The sequence below is a fragment of the Anser cygnoides genome, chromosome 15 (assembly GCF_040182565.1).
Source record: "Anser cygnoides isolate HZ-2024a breed goose chromosome 15, Taihu_goose_T2T_genome, whole genome shotgun sequence".
In the NCBI taxonomy this organism is placed as follows: Eukaryota; Metazoa; Chordata; class Aves; order Anseriformes; family Anatidae; genus Anser; species Anser cygnoides.
The window spans coordinates 5450422-5470152 of NC_089887.1; the positions used below are offsets into that span (position 1 = coordinate 5450422).

Consider the following 19731-nt stretch of genomic DNA (forward strand, 5'->3'; position numbering starts at 1 on the left):
TGCTTTGAGAGGGGTGTGTGCAAAATAGGAAACTTTACCCAGATACTTTCAACAGAATCAGTTTGGAGTGGGATGCTCTGTGTAACGTACAAAACAGTTTCCCTGGTGGAAACTAACGTCTAGGGCCAAGTAATTTGGGGACTGAAAGTACAAAGCCTTTTGGCTTTTCTGCTTTCCCAGGGTCTCTGATATCCTCTGAGTAAGATGCTGCTGTAGGCACTAGCCATTCAGAAGACAGACCTGTGTCTGCACCTGGACATTTTTGTGTGGTCCATTCTCTCAAGCATCCTAGGCGAAAATACCAGATGTCCTACAAAACGGACCTACTGGTCGATTCACCAGCATATTCCTCCTGAGCCTTTCCCTTTCATCCTCTGCCGTCTCAGCTCCTTGGCTGTTCTGTTCAACTTAATGCTCTTTACTGATGTTGCATGCTTCCATGGGATCAAAAAGAGACTGAGCCCTTTTGATTTGTGTGAAGGTTGGAGACGATGCCCTTCTGCCGATGTACGCAATGATAGCTTGAAAACTTGCTACTGGGCTAGGTTCCTTCTGAAGTATTTATTTCTTGAGGCAGTCAGATCAAGATAATGTTGAATTCACTGCTTGGAGCAGTTAACTCAAAGCCCTCCAGAATCCAGTAGGTTGCCCCCATGGCCTTTCCTCATATTGTTTCAGTTTATCCATAAATCTCTCTCACTCTTGTAAATTCTATACGAGGAGGTGACTCTCCCCATCTGAAAGGATTTCAGAGCTGCTTGAAGTCTGCTTGTACTGGCAGAAAAAAACAATTGAGCTTTGAGTTTGAACTGAGAGGCAGATAAGATCACCAGAAGATTTCCACAGCAAATGCAGAATACATTCTTCTCTAATGGATTCTTAGTGCTATCTGGCAAATAATTGAATTGCTTGGGGAAAAGGAAAAGGGGACTGGGTTGCTTCTTTTTTTCTTTTTTTTTTCACACTCCCAAGTTTTATGAGAGTAGAAAGTAAAAGGTAGCTTCTCTGCACGACCCAGGATGTCTGTCAGAGGTAGCAGAAGCTAATTAAAATGTCACTTTTTGTTCCTGAGGGTGATGAGGTAGAAAGCACTGATCACTTCCTTGGTTCAAGGGACTTTTTTGAGTCTTTGCTTCTATCTCCTCACTGTGAAAGGAAGAAATTCATGCTTTGGGGGTAGGATAGAGGCCACTGGGTCAATCTGGCCTCTCTCTCTCTGGAGTAAAGCAGGAAATAAATCCATTCTTGCTCTACTGCGATTACATTTGAGGCAGTCTCACTCCAGCTGGGCCGGGCCAAGGATGGTGTTTCTGCTGGCCCATCGTGGTCAGCGCTGCTTACTCTGCGTGGCCAAACCAAGTGCTAGGAGGGGTTGGCAGTCGGTCCTCGGTCCTCTGGGAGGTTTGCACAGCTTCTCAGTTTCAGTGCCTAGCCCTGTGAAGTGACAAAGCAATGCGGTGTCCTCCTCTTCGCTTCCTTCTGTTTAGAAGTACTGAGTATGCCCTGGTAAGCCAAGGGAATGACGGGGAGAGATAATAACACAGCCTTCGGTATATTCTTTGGAAACACTCAGATGGGAAAGAGGTGGTCCAAGCCATGCAGCCTGCATCATTGAAAAACACTGAACAACAACAAAAGGAGAAAAAAAAAAAGAAAAAAAAAAAGAAAGGATGATCATCAGGAAAATTGCTATAATGGTAAGATAATTAGAACACAGAATGATTAACATTAGTCAGTGTGCTGCATTGGCAAGGACTATGCAAGTTGACATAATAGGCCTCTTCCATATCGAACGTGTGGATTTTCAGCGTTCAGTTTAACACTTTCATGTGACTTTAATAGAGTTCGCTACTGAAACAGGCATGTGGTTCTCTGGTACTGTTGTTGGCTGTTTTTGCTCTCCCATGGCTGGCCATTCGAAGGACCATCTTGCTTTCTCCTTGTGTCTACTGATTATTGAAGGACAAAAGCCATCCTCACTGAGGAGTTTCTCCAGAAGTGAACTACTAACGTGTACTCTTTCAGTTGTACCTGTTGAAAATGAATCTCCCTAAAAACAAGCAAACAAACAAAACACCAAAACAGGAACAAACAAACAAAAAATCTCTCAGACATAGCAGAAAATCACTGTCATCTCCTCAAAGAGAAAACAAGCGTTTAGGAGACCTGATACTGACAGTCTCTTCTAAAAAGGACTTCTATGAATGTCCAGAGCAGAAGACAACCCCAGCTGTATGTCAACTCTACCTTAACGCTTGGAGAGCCCCCCTGGCAGTCCCTTGCAGCAGCTTTCCCCTCACTGTGCTTAGATAGATACGGCTGGCAGCTCTTGGCTGCTCGCCGTGTTGGGGTGCTCGTATTAGCACAAGCTTGGCTTTTCCTCTGCGTGCTGCAGGGATCCGGATCCCCAAACTGGCACCTCCTTCGTTACAGCTGATAAAACCCAACGGTGCTTTGTGGCAGAAGCCTTCCTGACCTCAGTAGTGCTTTTTCTCCATCTCACCCCTTTTCTGAGTAAATAGCAAACTTTTTTTCTTTAAAGTGTGGGAGAGAACACTGCCCAAATCCCCCCTTTGCCTTGGGCCCTGTGTTCCCTGCAGGAAAGGGATACTGGGAAGGAATTGCAGTCATGCAGCTGTGTAGTGAATACGTAAAGTGTGTTTTGTGTGGTTTGTATTTTGTGGATTATTTTTTCTCTCCTGACCCCACCTCAGATGAAATTCCTGCGCGTTATCTGTTCCTTTGGGTTGGGCAATCAGCAGATACAATCGAGGTCTGTTAGGATGCAGCGATCCAGCATACAAAGCAGTCGCGTTAGGACCGAGGAGCCAGGACTAATGGGGAACAAAGCTGGCAGCAGAAGACAGAGAAATATGGCAGAATAGCATTCATTAGGGATCAGATTCAATAACTGTAAAACGATAAGTTTATGATCAAAGTCTTACTTGAAGCATTTTAATGACACAGTTGTTTAATCCATTTAAAGCAGATAGATAAGGAGTTAAGTGAAATCTACAGCAGTCGTCTTTCTGAGCTGTTTATGAACCTGTTACAGGCTACAGCTCGCTGTGAAAGACACAGGATGGATGGCTGCTGTAGCAGCTGAATAAAACATAATGGGCTACCAGTCTTTATATGCTGATTTACATATGAGGTCAGTAAAACTTAATGCAAAGGCTTGTGGTTTGTCTTAGGAGCACACGTGGTTCCTCAGCTATTTTTAACGTGTATGTTACTAGCAAGAGTATGGATGAGGGAAAGGGCAGAATTATTTTCAAACCATTCTGTGCCAGGACATTCAATTCCCAGTGGGTGTATCTCCTCTGGAAGCAGCAGCAGCACAGGCTGCTGTAGTGACAGGACTGAAATGGGCTCTGGCACTTTAACCACTGTGTCATCTGCCATAGGAATTACACATCTGAGAAAGCTCAGGGGGTCAGGGGAGCACACAAGTTGTTTCTCATCTTTTCCTTCCATTGCTGGACTTGGGCCACCTTCCATCCCTCACCTCGCGTCTCTCCTCAGTGAGTTAACCTCCTTTCTGGCTTTTCTTGCCAAACATTAAAACTCGCTGCAGAGTCGGATGGCACTTCGCTGTGTGTGCTGGTGGAGCAGGGATCTGTCTTAGTAGCTGTTAGCCACCTGGCCATTAGGAATCACCTGATGCCAATTACAGCTGGAGTGCTGAGTGCGTGTCTGGAGACTGTACCTCTTTCTATTTCTCAACTAGTCGTTCTCCCCTGTAATACTCCTCTCCCAGCAAACACGCTCCTGGGTTTATGACGTACCTAGGAGGTCCCATGTCCCGCATACTCCCTCAGCAAAGGCGTCCTTTCCGCTCATTAAACACTTGGTCTCCGTGCACAGCCTTTTCACAGCTGTAGAGAAGCAAGCAGAGGGGGCTCTTTGTCTACTCACGGCTCAGGGCTGGTCGAGCTGCTGGAAGCAAAGTAGTCGCTGCTGCTGCATTGTTCCAGGCAGTGTAACAGCTCCGGCTGTGCCTGATGCAGGCAGTGGCGGAGTTGGTATCAAGCTGGTAGGGAACGGGGAGAATTTCCAAGGGCTCCAGGCCATCTTGTTTTCTACCTGCACAGAAAGTGTTGCTGTCCTGCAGTGGTATTGATTAGTTTTAAAGCAGGGAGGTGATAAATGGACATTTCGGGTGGTTTGGGTAGATGTGACTGCAGTGGACGGAGCCGTTTAAATCGAGCCTGGAATATCTGCACTTACCTCATGCTGGTTTTCTTGCTCATCCCAGGAGGAGGTGTGCTCACATCTAGCAACAGAGCAGTCCCGCGGAGGGGCCTTCTCAGTCCTCTTCACTTGCCCTTTGCACAGAAACAGTCTCCATCCTTTTCCTCTGGTGTCTCTGCCCCGGCTGGCTCCTGCTGCTGCGCTTGTTGGGCTGCCGCTCGCAGCTGCTCGGAGCTGGGCACGGCTGGGAGAGACCGGCTCAGGCTGAACGCTGCACAGCCCTCGCAGCGTGCCACAGCAGCCAGACCAATTACCGGTTTTTAAGCAGCCTTGGGTCCACTGTCTGCACACTGCCATTTCCTGAGAGAGAATTGGAAGCTATTTTGCTTGTTTAAAAATCAGTAAAGTTTGCCTTCTAAAATTTTAGCACCAGCAGCTCTCTCTCTCCTTACTCCACTTTCCTGTTTTCCTCCACTTTTCAGCATCCGTTTTCTTAGCTACTGTTCTTTCCCAAGAGCTCAGGGACTGAACACTTGAGATCTCACTTGTAGGGTGCAATATTTACAAAGCTGGGTTTTAATCCACCTCCTCTCTCTGAGTGCCTTGCTCTTTGAGGAGGGAGCTGGGCTAGCAGCCGCTGCCCAGCCTGGGACTGGCAGTGCAGCACAGTGACCTGCATGCAGTGAGGGTGGTTTCCCACTTCCAACCCTGTATCAGGGACACGGGAACAAATTGGTAATCTCTTGAAAACAGACGTTGGCTGCTTGCTGTGTTGCTTGCTGATCTATTGTAGCACCCTAGCAAAGCCTGTCCATGACAGAAGTGCACAGACCAGCAATAAGGTTGTCCTAAGGAAAAAAAAAAAAGCAAAACCAAACAAAAACACAGGGCTCAGGCTCTCTTGTTCACTTATTTATAAATATTTGGTCAAATAAGGTTACTGCTGCAGAAGTAAAACCTCCCATGTAGACATTTGTGAGGCTTTGAGTCAAGAGAGGGAGCTCAGCAGCAGTGGGAGGAGGATGGTGCAACAGCAGGGGCTGGTAGCACAGAGGGGACTGGGAAGTGGCCAGTTTTATCATCTGGGTGTGGGCCTGGCAGCTTATAAGGTAGGAGATGTTAGCAATCTCACCTTTCTGGGGGGGGAATATGACAGGATGTGAGTAAGCAGCTTCTGTAGAACTTGGAGATAATTGCCCTGAAACTCGGTCCCTTGTGGTGCCAAGGGGATGCGCTGCACCTCGGTCGTGGCAGCCCCAGTGGCATGGCGTGGTTTTGAGGACACAGTGGGACAGAAACATTTCGGTGATAAAGAACAAATCCACACGATTTTGTTACAGTTAAACTTGCCTGGACCCGAGCAGCTTTGGCACTTTGTGGTCACGGCTGATTTATCCATGTAGAAGTTGAGCTCTCGGGGCCATGTGCTCCTTCCCAGAGGGCTGCAAGCACCACCCAACCTGGTAACCCGGTATTTGCTGACCAGCTCACCTGGTAGAACTGTACTCCCGATTTCCCTGGTTCTTTGCCTAGCAGAGCTTCTTTTTGAATAGGACACCATCTCATTTAACAGCTTTTGAGAGAAGCCAAAGCATTTGTGTGCGTTTTAACTTAATATGTAAGGTACAGAGCTGGTGTGAAGGTACAGATCAGTTCTTACAGTTGCATTCTTACAGCATTCAGAAAACAAATTGGAGTTTGCAGTTGGTAAGGATCCAGGCAGAATTTCTAAAATTGAATAGTATTCACAAGTTCAGCGTGGACAAGCACATTACTGATCCAGAAAAGGCAGGTGTGTGCTGAGGAATTACACAAGTTTGGGATTTTTATATTTTTCATATAGAGAGGCAGCCATGTTATGGCCTCCTGGAAGGTTTTTTAACGTGGATTAGAATTACTAGCGTTAGCTGGGAGATAGTTCAGGGAGGTGTTGGAATTGGGGATTAGTGGACTGGGTTTATCTATTACAGAAGCCCACTTCGTAGCTGATGGCTGAAGTTGGCTCTCAGTGTGCCAGCTCGTGCTGCTCTAGGTGCTTCCTGAGGGAGGACCATCAGTATTTATCCATCGAAATCTCTGCTTGATGGACAGCCATGTTATTGTTACCATAGTACATGCATGCTAGGAGAGAAATAATCTGAGATTACAGGGGTAAATTATGTTTGTTCAAGCTGTTTGCTTGCCAGTTCCACTCCCGCTCTGCAATCCTTCAGGTGCCTCCTTGTCTCAACAAAATGAGATGACAGATGATGCCTTCAGAGGGCAGCTGTGGAAGATGGATGGGTGACTGGCAGCAGGATGTGCGATGGGAACATGAGAAATAGTCTGTTAAAGCTCAGGCAGCAGAAAACAGAAGACGAACATGTATGCAGAATGTTAATTGTACGAGGAACCTGTACACACATGGTTAAAAGATGGATGTGTATGGAGATGTTTGTGTTCAGTTACTTCTTTTCTTGAGCTTTCACATCTCAGTCTTAGGTTTCTCTCTTAACCTTCTCCCAAAGAAAGTATAAGTGCTTAAACTAACTTCACTCCCTGCTTCAGAACCGCGATACCAGCCCATGGATGACCGTGCTGCTGCGACTTTGCACACGTGGGTAGCCCTGGACAAGCTAAGTCACAGGCTGTCCTCTGGCAGAAGAAGGGCCTTGTAGAAGAGTTGAGCCTGTTCACATCGCTGACGTTGCCTGTTCCATAAGACAGAGCACAAGGCTGCCTGCTGGAGTGCTGGGGAGGGATAAAGTGCCGAGCAGCAGTGAGCATTTCCAGTGGCTGAGGGACAGTTCAGTGCTGTGGCAGGAGGAAGGGTGATTTAAGACCTGCTGATTTAAAGCCTAACGGCCAAGAAAGGTGGCAGGTGACAAACCTGTTTCCACTACCTGATTTTGTTTGCACTTTAATCACCAAGTAACCCTTTTATGAAGCTGTAGTGTTCCAATGAGCTGGATTACTCTGTATGGATCAGCATGTGTGTTCAAGTTGTCATTACAACTGTGAAAAAGAAATTTCCTTTAGGGAAAAAAAAAAGCACTGTCTCAGTGGCTGTATCTTAAGTGTCATTCTTCTTTTCCATCACCTGAGGATTTGAGTGGCTCTGCCAAACTGAAATACTAAAATGAACATAAATTTGAAAGTATTTTTATATTTAGAGGCATTGATTCCAGTATAATTTCTCTCCAAATTAAAACTCTCCTTGAAAAAGATTAAACTGTCAGCGATAACATCGAGGTTCTTGTTATGTCTAAGAGGAATAAATGCTGAAGTTACAGAATTGTCTGGAGGCTTAGAAAGTTAAGGGGGGGAATTAATAATGCGAGAGAATGGATGAAAGTGGTGAATAACACTTTTTGGAATTGGAGGAAGTAGAATGAGTTGAATTAAGAGGTTTATGGCCAAAAAGAGTACCCATTTAGACTGATTTGCTGTATAATGTAAAAAAAATAGTTTGACTTAGAGAAATCTTTATCCAGTAACTTGTGGTTGCTCGACAGTCTGTTTTTAATAAGGCATCAAATATTGATTTAATGGTACTAAGCAACAGACATTATATAGGTTTACCTGGCTAGCTATCCCTATTAAAAATATGTATTCTTTTCAGTTCACTGACTTCAGTGTGAGCTATTGCGTTTTTGCTTTGCTTTTGTTTGCTAGATTAAAGAACCATCTAGTATTAGATATCCACTAAAGACCTTGATCAAATTGCTTCAGCCTTCTCTATAGTAAATGAAATAGTTTGATTTCCATTCATTTCTCATTGTAAGGCATGTTTTTCAGATCATGAATCATTCATAGAAATCTTCTCACAACTTTCCTTAATTTTCAACAACCCTCTTATGCTGCGTGCACACCTCACCTGGATGCATTATCACTCTAGTGGTCTCATCAATGTTATATTCAGAGACAATATTGTTTCTCTGGCCCTTCTCAATTTTCTACATAAGCACATAAAGATTCTTGCTAGTACCCTTTTTTCCCCCACAGCATTAAATTGGAGGTAACCCTTAGTTATTAACCGTGGCCAAGAACCCTCCACAGAGCATTGCCTTCAGAAAGTACCTGCTGTAATGTGTGCGTTAGACTAGATTCTGTGCTTTGGGATGTCTCACGGTGTGTTTGAATTTGTGTAGAAAATTGTGCTGGGCGCAATCAGATTTCTAAGCTACCTTTGTGGGCTTTGTTGTTTCCTGCAATTCTCCCTTTGTGTTATCTGCATGTTTTACTAAGGACTTATTATTTTCTTATGTATCCTAGAGAATGTGTGCTGCATACTATTGGTGAAAGAAGCAACACTTACTGGAAGTGACTGGAAAATGTCACTGTTAGTTCATCAGTTCTTGGTCCATTTCAAAACTGTTGTAGTCTTATTTTGCATCATGCTAGTTTTAAAAGAAAATGTGATTTTGATACCGAGGCAAATATCGTATAGGATTCCTATTCTGTTATGTCAACACAGTTATCTTAATTAACTAGACTTGAAATCTCTTCAAGTGTATTTGACAAGACCTGTTTTCCATGAAATTGTGTTACCTGCTTTTTCTGATCTTTTAATGGAGTTATGTATCAGTCCTGTCTTGTGAGTTAAGGGGATTCAATTTGTTGCATTTTGGAAGCTTCATGAAAAGTGAACGGGGAAGCAGATAACTTGATCTATATGAGGCTAGCTGCTTAATCTCATTTTTCAGTCTTCACAGTCTATTCACCAGCCAGTGCTGTCTCATTCTGACTGTAGCAAATGCGAAATGTGCGGATCGATACTGCCAATGAGTGATTAGTAATTTGCAAACGTCAGTAAGTGAATTCATCTGATTCGAGGTTTTAAGTTGGAGAAGAAAGTATGGAAGTAGTGATTGAGTGGACTGAAATAATGGAAACAGATATTTCCTCTCAAGTGAAATGTAAACATTGTTGAGCTCTGTTAAGCAAGAAGATGGTAGAGATTTGTACTCCTTTCACAGTGATTAGAGAAAATAATATTTTTTTTCTTCTGAAATCACCAACATCAAATGTGCTTTTCCCTTATCATCTCTCTTATCTTTTTTTGTTGGCTGTTGACCTGCTGGAGAAGTGTATAAATTCATGCACGTAAGATTTCTTATCATTTTTCTTGAGGCCACTTACTACTGGTTTGGGCAGATAAATTCAGAGTGCTCATTCACTATTCAGTATCGGTTTCAAGCAGAAGCTCCCTGGTTTATGTCAATACATCCAAAACGCATCAAAGACCATCGAGGGGTTCTGCCCGTGACAGCAACTCGGAATGAATGCCTTTAATTTCCTTAGAGAGTCTGCGTACCCCTGAAGATTGCAACTGAAGTAATAGTAAATTGGAAGAATTAAAACTGCATTAAAAACAGACCAGTGACTAAAATATGAAAAATGCCCAGAAAAGCACGGCAAAAGTCTAACCCAGGAAAAATGCGTTCCTCCGTAACAAATGTGCTTTGACCTCTGGGAAACTGGCGTGGTCGTGTGTTTAAAGATGCCATCCAAGGAAGTGTAGTTAGTGAAGGATGGAAAGGCTGTCTTTCAGCTTTGCTTAGATAAAGCTGAAAAGACGATACCTTCATAACTGCAGCTAGTCTGTGTTTCTGGGTTATTTGTGTATTTTCTGATTAAAACTTAATAAGAGACAAGTAACTAGCAGTGCCAGAGCACGTTGGGTAGCTGCTGTGTAGGGCTGAACTGTCCTGTCTTCCTGGTGGTGTGCTACACAAAGGCTGAAGAGAACTGGTTTCCCCGTGGGAAGCACCAGAAAAATAGTTTCTCTTAATTCACAATTTTCTTTCATAAAAATGTTATGATTCATAGTGATGGAGGAGAGCAGTGATAAAAACAAGGCCTGAATTTTGTACTGCAGGAAGTACCGTGGTTTGAATGAGGCTTTTGTAGGGCCTTAACAGTTTATGGGTTGACCTGGCAGCCATAACTCTGGGAAAACCTGGCAGTAAAACTTGAAGTCATTGCCCCTCCACGTCTCCAGTCCATTAGCATGGTGAAGTAAAACCGGTGAAATAAAATCAAGCAGGGGACAGGACAGCTGTATGTCAGACCGTTAAGTCATACATGGCTGTCTGAATAGTTTGTGTCTACCAAGTATATCTCAGGATAGATTTAAAATTGGTTTTGGCTCAGCTTTGTAGCAGTCTAAGCCTGAATAAAGATGACGCATGGTTGGAGATGAATTGATGCAAGGCAGGTTTAGCAAGTGGACAGTCGTTCCGCTGATGGACTGGTGATCCCAGCGTTACATTCCTAAGCCTTTTCCCATCTCTCTGGTTCAAATTGCATTTAAGAAGAAACGGATGAACAGTAGTTGCTGGCAGCCAAGAAGTAGTCTTCCCCCCAGTGGAAGCCGAGAAAGTGTGTTTTAGCAGATGGTTGTACTGATCGAAGCCCCCCACGTGGACAGTCTCGCACAGCACGTGCTGTGTTCGGGGACGAGATGCCGGGGGGATGTAGCTGACATTGCTGGTAAAGGTACAGCGTAAATCAAACACCTGGCCTTGTATCTGGTGTGGTTCTCTCTGTCGTGGGAGTAGAAGGTCAGAAACCAGCTTCACTGTGAGGCTTTTCTCTGGAGGCAAGGTGAGATGGATCCCTTGTGCTGGCTGCTCCTCCTCACCCTGTGCATTGAGACCCCTTCCCACACTGGGGCCTTGCTTGAAATTCCCCCTGTAGGCCCAGGAATTTATTCACCTCTGGAGGCGTTCCAGGTCTCAGCAGTACAGCGGGTAAACCAAAAACAAGTTACCAGCTCTTACTTTCTCGGTCCATACGTAACTAGTGAGGAGTATTGATTTAGTTTTGATGTGAGGTAGTCTATAAATATGCATGAGGATTTAGGGTTATTTAACTGTGCTTTTTAATTCTCCTTGCATTGCTGACTCTTCTAGTCGAAGGTTTCTTTGTATGCACAGCAAGCTGCTCTGTGACAGCCCTGTTCTTGCTGGCTGGGACCTCTCTAATGTTTGTTAATCCTAATTCTGTAGAAACTCCTAATGTTCAAGGAATAAAAGGACACAAAGCAGCTCGCTTCGGTGTGGGGACCAAGGGAACAGAGTCCAGCTCCCTGTGGAACTGGGTAGGGAAACCTGGGAGCAAAAGGCAAGGAGGAAGGAAATGGAGGAGACCTTCCCATGGTCCTGGAGAGGAGGAAGAGAGCTCTTTTCGTCAGGGTTCCTACAACTTATTTAGTAAAGACGGTAACCTGACCAGTGGTGAAGAGGGAAGGAAAAGCTAACATTTGCCCTGAGGAGCTGGAAGTGAATATACCCTCTAAATCGATATTTGGGTCTTTTAGATACTCTGGTCTCTTACTTGAGAGAGAACAGAGCAAATAAAAGAAGGTTCTGCATATTCAACACGTTTAACTGAAACCATAGTGACTCTTCCTGGTGAATAATGTAGGTACTACATGGATAATTAAGACAGGTACTTGCATGTGCAAGTCTTTGAGATGTTGGAAGCTCCCTCCCTTCTCTCTCTCTACAAAACTACTACTAGAAAAATTTCTTTGTGGTACCTGGTCAGACATCAAGGGGGTGTTGGGGAAGATCAGCTCTCCCCAGGGGGAAGCTATGTGAAGACAAACACCACATCACTGAGAAGTGATGGGGACAAAAAAATAAGAATTCTTCTCTCACTTTTCTTCCCCTTGATGTGTTGCAGGGATGTATTTTGTTAGCTTTTCCTCATTTTTATCTTCTGCTTGGCCGAAGCAGGAGGAGGGTGGGAAGCAACAGCCGCTCACAGCAAGAGGCTGTGGTGGAACTTGTTTAACCTGGAGCACGTTTGCTGTAAAACCCACTCAGACACTGACCGACTGCTCAGAGACACTGTCAGAAATGAGTCCTCTGATCCATTTGCATCTGTCAGAGTTTCTGTGTGACGTGAAAGGGAACTTGACTTGCTTTTCAAGCAGAGTGGCGTCCAGCTCGAGGCAGGGAGCCTGCTGATGACAGCGGGCAGCTCTGCTCTGCGTGCACGACGAGGGTGGGCGTTCAGTCACCGAAAGGCAGTGAAGCTGCTCCAGGTTTGCCTTGTACCCTGTCAGGTCCAAGTTATGCGTGCAGGGTCATATAACTTAACTTTTATATGCTCTGCATTACAGGATTAAAGCGTCCTGGTCTGCTTGAAGCTCGTGGGAAGTTTCAGTGTTGCTGTTAATGCTCTCGTGGCTAACTTTATCAGCCGACCCAGGCAACGTGTGTTTGCTGTGCGAATAAGCAACATGATTGACAGCCCTCCTTGTCACTTGCTTCTCAGGCTTATAGATGCTCAGCTGAACTTTGGTGCATCCTGCATCAGATCATGAAGGTGGTGGCTTCTTGCACCACTATTGTTTGTTTTTGTTTCTTTTTATATAAGATACTCTCAAAAAAAATACCCATGGAGGTTTTGCTCTTTCATAGTTAGATATAGTAACTAGAAAATCTTATTACACTGCAGTTTTGCTTTCCTTTAAAAAGACTTCGTATCTTGAAAGAGGAACCTCAGGTATCATACTCCACTCTGACTCTTCCCTGCCTCTTTGAATAAGGAGGATCCTGGGCTAGCACAGCGGATTTGTGCTGCTTTTCTTCTCTGTGATCTCCCCTTGAAATCCCATCTGAATTCATTCCAAAGTAGAGCTTTACAAGGAAACGCAGAATTACTGAGACATTAAAGTGCGATTTATAGAGCATTGTTGGGAGGGAAGGCTTTGATTGGTGAATATCTGGATTGCAGTCAATGCTACAAAAAACCTTACTTCAAATGTCTTCTATCTTTCTGGTCTATTTGTACAGTAGCTGTATGTACACGTTGCATGCACAATAAGAAAACAGAGCAGTAAAGTAGTATTTTTTTTTTTCCACTGTATACTTCTCTGGAAAAATCAGGTTTGGTCTGGCATTTCTCAACAGTATAACAGTGTTCTCAACCAACGGTGACTTCGTTTGTATGGCAAAGTTGATAAAATGTTTTTTTGAAATTCAGATCTATGAGAACCATCATTTCTTGCTGTGAAGTTAATTCTTGTCTCTGAAAAAGAATTTTTAAAACTCAAACTATTAGCTCTTTGGGGCTGTTTTTTGAATCAAGATTGTTTTTGTTTCCCCAGTATCTTTATCGGAGGTTTTTGAACCATCACAGGTCTCTGCATGCTACCAGAGTATAAATAACAGCAACTTTTTATGGACTTTGTTCTCTGGAAAGGCAGGAATCCAGGGCTTGAAAAAACTGGAGTAGAAACCCTGAAATTCAAAGCTTTATCTAGGTGGTAACAAAGTGTCCTCAAATGGCCCATGATTTTCTTCAATTTCAATAAAATGAAGAGCTGCAAATGAAAGGGACGGTGAATGTTTGAATGTATTTTTTTCTTCTCAGTTATCCCAACTTCATGTCACTCCATGTCTAGCTGTCCCAACTCTTAACCTTCTTGTCACATTTATTTGCGTGGCAGACCTCATCCGAATGCCTACTCTATGCAAATTGCAGTCTTGCATCCTCCAGGGGATATTGCATTTGAAAGTGGGCATAAAGAAAAGATCTTCTTTTTAAAACTGTACCTGAAGGGCTTCAGCAGCACTGGTGAGACATTTTATTTTATTATTCGTATTGCAGCAGTGCCCGAAATGTGTTACATGTTGTACCAAAAGGTGTGGTCTGGTGTTAGAGTGGTGTGATTAGGGCGATTAGAGCTTTTTGTCTGCAATACCTCCTAACTCCTACTGCCTCTCTGTATCATTGCTGATTTTCTGTAGATGCTGCGGTAGAAGAGGGCCATAGGGAGGAATATCAATGAGTATGTGTGTGGCAGATCAGCTCAGAGGGGAAAAATAAAATGGTAGAGATCTTTGGGGAAGGAGCAGCTGATCCAGGTGTTGGAGGTGGTGTTACTGATGGGGTGGGGAAGGTAATATGGGGGGGAAAAAAGCAGGATAATTATTCATGGCATGGCATGTGAAGGTAAGGATCTGAAATCTGATGTACTGGTGGGAGCTGTGGTAGAGTTATTGGGGGATGAAGAGACCTAACAGACAATCAGAGATTATCTTCACCTCTGCTGTTCTGGAAATGGCTGGCGTGGGTGTCCAGAAGGCCCCAGAAGAAGGGCTGCCTGAATCAAGGTGTATGGACCAGAGGCCACATTGTTGGGGCAGAAGAAAGATCTTCATGTTTTGGGGAAGAAGTAGCAGGAGTTGAACTACAAACTGGCTAAGACAGGGGTGAAAAGGCTGCCCAAATGAATTTGTGCTGCCCGAGTTGTCTGTGCTGCCGATACACACACACACGATGGAGAGAGAAATGTAGGAAGGAAGGCAGGGCACCAGCACGAGACCTGCTGGGAACAAGCGAGTCCTTCCCCGACATGCAGCACGTTCAGGTTTTTTCCAGCTGTTTGTGATTTCGTGTGCTTGCCTTCTGGCAAAGCTCTGAGGAGCAGGTGGTGGTGGTTGCTTATTTGTTATCTTGCTTTGTCTCATCTTTGCAATCCGTTTTTGTTATTACAGCCCCTGTTCCGAGGGCTTTAAAGATCCCTTGCTGGAGTTATCTTGTGTGGCAGAGGGAGCGGGGCTGGTCAGCGTGCTGCGCTCTGTGCGGTGCGTGCACTGGGAATTCTGTGGGATGCAGTTTACTTTGGGTTTTACTCTAATCACTTTAACAAGCCTGAGCAAAGAAACGAAAAGAACAAACCCAAGAAACAGAATTTCCATTAAAATGGCATTTCCTGAGGAAGGATTAAGCTTTCTAAGACAGCCTTGTACCATGTGGAGAAATGCATCCCGTATTTGTTCAAGGCAGTTGAGAATCCAAAATGAATTTTTATTTTTATTTTTTTTTTAAAGAAGCTGTTAAAAATAAAATAAAGCTAGGCCAGTTGAAGCTGCTCACCTGTGTAGCCCGGCTGACTCTAGTTTAATAAGCAACTGCAACAAGAGCTATGATTGCTGGAGAATTTGCATGTGCCGTTCAGGTGATAAATTCCAATTTTGCCTTCCCACTGTGTTTCTTTATTCTTCATCTTAGAGTAGAATTTCCAAGGGATATTGATGAAAGACTAAAAACAGATGATTCTCGATGTAAATGCTCTACCATTAAGTATAAGCTACAAGATAAATGCGTTGAGCAGAGACTTCTAATGATTTGTGACTTCTCAGCTTTCATAATTCACTAAAAGCAGCAGAGTATTTATTGGCTGTGTGTGGAGCCCATGTGTGTGTGGAGCTGTGTTTACTCACAAATACCCCATGTTTTCGGAAGAGTAAGGCAGTCATTCCAGAAGCCTGCAGCCTTGGGAAGGGCGTGCATTGCTATTGCAGCTTGACCTGTGTAAGGCTCTGATTTCAGAAGGACCTGAATCCAAGAATAAGCTTTTGCAGGTCCCCAAAAGCAGTGTCAGCCCTTTTAGCAGCAGAAACTTGGATTTTGCAAGAATTTTCTAGCTGGATCCTGACACAGCGAGAGAGACCAGCCAGAGGCCTCCAGTAACATTTTGTCACAAAATGAAGAGAGGAGACAGTCTTGGGTGGGACAGAGTAAATAGCATGGTAGATCTGGACACTGGGATTTGCTTTTTCCCAGTTATTTGCTGACTCCCCTACCTCATCACTGCCTTCTCTCAGGCTCGATGTCCCCTCCCCACAGGGAGGTCGCTGCTGAGGTGGGAAGGTTGGGCAGAGCGTTGGGTTGGTTTGTGCTGCTCGTGGTCACCAGTCACTGGTGTTACTGGCCAAGGTCCCCAGGCATCCCCTGGTCTTTGTCTCCAAGCATCTCTCTGATCTCCAGCATCTTCCTTCACTGCCAGGATTTTTCCTCCAGCCAGGAGCGTCCCCTTCTTTCTCAGACCACTTCTGGTTTTGGGAGCCCCTCTTTTTGGCACCGCCTTTCTTGCTGGAGCCCCAAGCCCCTGGTTTTCCTAACCTAAATGCTGTAAATCATTGACCTGCTTCTGATCAGCCTCCTAGGCAGTGATTCTATTTAATTTCTTACTGTTTTTGGAGGGTACAGGATATGCCATTTTTATTTTAGTCCAGAACTTACCAAACTTTAAAACCAGGCTGTACTGGCAGCGGGCAAGTAGCAGGCTGCTTCTTCAGGACTCACAAATTCAGCTTTGGAGATTCATCCCCCCATGTCTGTACCCCATTATCTGCTGCGTGTTAGCATTCACCATCTAAGCTACTTTTCGCCTGTGAGAGGTAGCAGATGGAAGCAAGTGCGTTCTCTGGCCAGTTGGATGCTTTTCAGACACTCCCCTCCACCACCTCTCCAATGGCTTATTTACATTTTTTTATCTGTATTTAAGAAACTTTCTCATCCATCTCCTCCAGATAGATGTAGTCATTTGGGATGTTCTTCCAAGGTAACTATTGACCCATCATTCCTTTAAAGCTGATGCAATCCACTAATCCCCTTAGATTGTTTCTATTTACGTTCGCCGGTATTGAATAATGCGTCCCAGTCCAGAAACGTTGAAGATTTTTCTTTTAAGACGTCAGCACGGAAACAAATTCCTTAGCTCAGAAAGCAGCAGTGTGTGCTGCTCGTATTTGGGTGGCGCTCAGTGTGTGCGAGAGCCGCACAAAGGAAGAAATGGTCCTTCCCTTGAAGAGCTTCCAACCGACAGCCTTTTCTCAGCAGGGGCAAGCACAATCTGTTGCATTGCAAGCGCGTAGCGATTAAACTCAGCTGTCCATATGCTGCACCAGAATTTATTGTACTGCTCGGAAAGCCTAATCTTTTAAGGTTGATAGACATCAAAGCTATGAAAAAATACGGCACTTCACTGTGCATCAGCCTCATCTATGGGTTTGGAGCAATTTGCATGCCAGTGCAATAAACGGGAGGAGCCTCCGAGGATCAGAAGGCAGCTGAAAATCCTTGACAGTGCTTGCTGTCGGTGACGATCATTGCTTCCTTGGGATGCGGGAACTTCTCGGCTTTAATTTCATTAAGTGACGTTAGACAGACGCATTCACAACAGCTCATGTTATTCCCTTTGCCACCAGTTCTACGTTTGGTTTAGCAATATCTGCCGTAGATAAATAGATCTTAAATGGAGTGGTTAAGCACAGAATGTTTTGTCAAATGTGAAGCAGTCAACATAGTTTTAGGTGCTTTATCCTTACCTGTAGGCCTGTGGAAGTGAAAGCTTTTGTAGCTCCTGGAGAAAGACGTCTCTGAATGGAGACTGTGCAGTTTTCAAGCGATCGTGAGGAGAGATGCCAGAATAAGCTCAGCCCTTTTCAAGGTGCTGTCACTGGCAGCTTTCATTGTTATTCCTAACAACTGCTCTTCTAAGGGAAAAGTTTCTGTTTTCCAGAGATTAAAGCAATCTCGTCCTCGTTCATTGTTTTGTCACTTGACTGATTCTTCCCTAATGGGGAGAAGACTTGGAAAGTTTTGGAGCTGTAATTCTAACATGTGCGCCAACATACCGTTCGCCGATGATAGAAGTTTAGGAAATGACACGCAGCATCCGCACAATTATCTCCTCAAGGTGCTGTGGTTTTATTCCAGACTGAGAGGTGGAAGCAGGAGAAGAGTGGTAGTATCTGACTCGCCCATGTGCATCTTTTCTGGATGGCACACTGGTCCTGTTGCAAGTTCTTTTTTTTCAATGGTCTTTTAGCCTTTTGTCAGGAAGTTTATTGATAGCCACAATCTTAATAAATTGTTGTTCCATCTCCCAGGGTGTGCCTGGAGCGTACTTCATTAAGACAGTATTTGTGTTGCATCTGCGGTGGCTGTCTCGCATAATGTCTGCGCAGTTGGGACACAAATGGTGGGCTGGTAATTCCTTCTCAGTGGTCGATGTGAAAGTTTCACTTGTGTGTGTCCTAGGGGCATGTGGCTGGAAGGCTAAGGACGGTGCATCAGAACATTATTTCACAAATCGTAGAACATATTAACATGGAGTCAACAAATCTTTGTAAAATGTCCGGTGCCCTTCTGGGAGAACAAAAATGTTTTTGCTGCCTTAAGCACCAAATCAGCTAGTTAGCATCTTACTTTCCAGGAATGAATAATTCACTGTACTGCTAAGTGTCAACCAGACTTGGTTGCAATCAATCAAGGTATTTATTGCTTCCTTCTGAACTGAAGCTCTGTGTACATTTTTCTGACAAATCTGAATTACTGGCTCAGTGTTATTCCTTGAAGGAAGAATCAGTGAATGCCAGCAGTTCTCTCCACTTCAAGTTATTTTCTCTTCTGCATCTCTACAGTTGCCAAATTTTAAAGTATTGGGAAAAACAGGGGTAAAGAGCGGGCTTTGCAGAGAAGCTAGCAGTAGTGTATCACCTTTGCTCTCTGGGAACTGGCCATGATGTGCTGATGAGCAGAACAATCTAGCAAGGAGTCTGCTGAATGAGCCAGGGACAGGGTGGTGGTTTACTGTTTTTTTTTCCAACAAAGGGTTTGTCTAAAGGTCATGTATTGGTTCTGTTCCCCAAATGTCTCATGTTTATATGAGGTCACCTTAAGCGTAAGTGGATTTGGCTGATTCTGACATTGAGGCCAAAGTTCCAAACTCGGAGCACGCTTTTCACACTTCCTGGAAAAAAATGAGATACATTGCAGGTTGGTGCAAGATGCTTGTTAACTCTGACAAGCAATACCTCCTTGCCTGTGTTAGGTTAATGCAGAAGCAGCATCTGGAGCTGCTCCTGGGCAGTCGCTTGGGGATTTTCAGCTCCCGTTCAAAGAGCCTTGTGCATGGCAGAGTCCCTTCTGCACAGTGCCTTTCAAATGCCACTCTTTGTTCTTCCTCATCAGTGGCCCTAGATTAGAAATGGTTTTCTTAACAGGCAAGTCTCATTTAGTTCTCTTCCTGTGCCAGAAACACCATTTTCCAGGCTCCCACTGCAGAGCGGAAGGGACAAAATTCGGATCGGTAAGACCACTTTATTGTGGGGGGAAGAACAGTTGACAGAGAAAACCAGCAACTTACGTTTTTCAGAGCTAAAGGGGTTCCGGGAGGAGGAGGAGGAGGTTTGCTTTCTTTGGTTCCTGCTTTCTTACCAGCATTAAAGTTTCATTTCCTTCAAATACCAGTGAGATTGTAATGCTGCTTTGCTGTCTGTTGTATCTAGCATTTTCCAGCCCTGAATGTTCCTGGAGCAAACCTAAGTCACTTCCCACCATTGGAATTTGGAAAAACACTCCAAATGATAGAAGCTGTGGTGCTGTTTTTGCTGCCCGATATTATGTACACATGCATCTCATCCCTTTCACCCAAAATTGGCTCTAGTGTGCAGTGTTTCCATGCAAAGCTCCCTGTGTTTGGTTGAAGATCTATGTGATGTCCCTAGTTTTTCCAGCAACTTCAGGAGTGCTGTGTTTGGTGCATCTGTGTATGGCAGCAGGATGGCTTGGTGGCTCTGGGGATCATCTAAAAGTTAAGTTTTCTTTCCATTTCTGCCACGGTGATGCTAGAGAGCCTTGAACTGGAGGTTGCATCTGTCTGTACCTCTCCTCCGCTCACACACGGCATCTTCAGGCTCTGTTGTCTGTTTCTGTGGTTTCGGATGGCAATCTCTTGTAGGGTTT

At 44.4% G+C, this 19731-nt stretch overlaps 1 protein-coding gene and 1 long non-coding RNA gene across 25 annotated transcripts in view; one reads left to right on the top strand and one right to left on the bottom strand.

The window, feature by feature from the left end:
- The window catches only part of MAD1L1 (mitotic arrest deficient 1 like 1), a 352087-nt gene that overhangs the window by 208123 nt on the left and 124233 nt on the right, over positions 1-19731 (top strand). The window lies entirely within an intron of this gene.
- LOC136786439 (uncharacterized) lies at positions 17905-19662 on the bottom strand. The gene is made up of 3 exons (XR_010825095.1): positions 19133-19662; positions 18661-18736; positions 17905-18042 (listed from the first exon to the last, which is right to left on the bottom strand). It is a non-coding gene; the product is annotated as an uncharacterized lncRNA (long non-coding RNA).